Source organism: Mizuhopecten yessoensis, unplaced genomic scaffold (genome assembly GCF_002113885.1).
Source record: "Mizuhopecten yessoensis strain PY_sf001 unplaced genomic scaffold, ASM211388v2 scaffold5027, whole genome shotgun sequence".
Classification (NCBI taxonomy): domain Eukaryota; kingdom Metazoa; phylum Mollusca; class Bivalvia; order Pectinida; family Pectinidae; genus Mizuhopecten; species Mizuhopecten yessoensis.
In genome coordinates this window covers 1,766-3,744 of record NW_018405843.1, presented here as the reverse complement: position 1 = coordinate 3,744, position 1,979 = coordinate 1,766, and the positions used below count along the sequence as shown (strand labels likewise).

At 37.9% G+C, this 1,979-nt stretch overlaps 1 long non-coding RNA gene across 1 annotated transcript; it reads left to right on the top strand.

Moving 5' to 3' along the window:
- The first annotated feature begins 220 nt into the window (after positions 1–220).
- Positions 221–1,817, top strand: LOC110450164. Its single transcript, XR_002462939.1, has 2 exons — positions 221–356; positions 1,279–1,817. It is a non-coding gene; the product is annotated as an uncharacterized LOC110450164 (long non-coding RNA).
- Positions 1,818–1,979: the final 162 nt, after the last annotated feature.

Genomic DNA, 1,979 nt, shown 5'->3' with positions numbered 1-1,979 from the left:
CGTCAATATGTTACTCCTCTGTCATCTGTTCCCGTCAATATGTTACCACTATATCGACTGTTAACTTAAGTAAAACATGAATCGTGTTTACAATAAACCATATCTTACTTAACTGTATATTGTTATGCACAATGTTTTGTGTGATTGTTGTACTAGTTAAAAGTATTTGAGTGTTTAAGAAATTGTATAACTGAACTATTTTCGCTGCTTTCTTAGGACCCTCCAGTTCCGCCAAAATACTGCAGCAACTTGAAACACCGGTAGTGACAAATGCTCAGTGCGAGGCCAGCCTCAGCCCCTATACCGTCTCGGACGATATGATTTGTACCGACTCGGAACCGAAGGGGTCTTGTTATGTAAGTATCAGTGCAACGAGGAGAAAGTTTAGATGCGTGATATCGCAACTTCCAATAAATATTTCTTAATGCAAAAGGACGATCCCCCTATAACATAAGGTGGGTAGGGCGGAGGTTTAGGTGGAGGTACAAATCTGAAACAGGAGGAAAACTTCTTTTTGTATTTTATGATTTCTACATAACATATTGTGTGTCTTGTGTTTATTGTATATAACTCTAAAAACACCCTGACGTTCTATAGATGTTTAGTCAATAGGGCGAAGCATCTGTTATATACGTCTTAATGTAATGTTATATAAGTCTTAATGTACTGTTATATACATGTAAGTCTTAATGTACTGTTATATAAGTCTTAATGTACTGTTATATAAGTCTTAATGTACTGTTATGTAAGTCTTAATGTACTGTTATGAAATTCTGTTGTGCAAATTTTAATGTACAAGATAAAACTGTCAGGTATATCCGAACTTACCGCTGGTTCAGGTCCTCCCGTATAATAAATACTAGGGCCTGTTCGTTTATGCGGAACAACCGGGTTGTCCGTTTATAAATGTAACAATTTCGGGTATAAATCCTGGCGGACTTGTAAATGTTTAAACAGGCCTTGCAGGGCTTTGCCAAGGCTCGCCTGAAAGCAGCATCAGATTACTAGGTCCGACTTTATTTAATAAACGAACAAATGTGGTCCGACCGTTTTGACTGTTTAAACGAAAACGGCCCTGATTTAAGGCATCGAACGCGTGATACAATAGATCTCAATGTACACTGGGGAACCTCTCGGAAAACTCAGTGGACCGGACGAATGACTGCCAATAAAGATACACGAGTTGTCAAACCTACCTACTTAGCTGTCAATACTAATGTGATAATGCAGACTTTGAAGTTGTAATGGTACAGTGTTTTGTTGGCGCTTGTGTTCCAGGGTGACAGCGGCGGTCCTCTGCAGTGCTTTGTAAATGGGAGCTGGATGCAGGCGGGAGTTGTTTCATGGGGTAACGAAAACTGCAGGAAAGGAGCCTCCGTCTATAGCAGGACCTCTTACCATAGGGATTGGATCATCGCTAACATGTAGACAATCCATTAGTACATTGTACCATTACCGTGTTACAAAATAAACACAAATCATAACTACAGCCACACAGAGACCATGCTACATCACTGATCCTCGACTACATCGGCTGACCTTCGTAACGCTACAGTATTGACACCACGATGAAATATATTTCATGTTGACAACACTATTTGTGATACAGGAAGAAATAATATGAACATTTTAGGAAGTAACAATAATGCCGATATCATATAAGCTAGGTGCCTCCAGACAGCACTATTACTGGCTGACGTGAACTTCATTGGTGTTGATATATTATTTATGTAGCTAATTGACAAATTTTGTAGAGACATGATTATATTTTATATACATATCATATACATAATAATATATAAACAGTATTTTTCCTATGTCTTGTTTCATTATACATACTAAAGTAGTTTGTTCTGATGACTGGTAGCATGTGAAAAGAAACATAAAAAACAAGAACAAATCAATTAAATCATGTAACACGTACAGTACACAAATATTAAACCAAAAAGAGCAGTGCCAACCAGAGCACCTCTGTACAC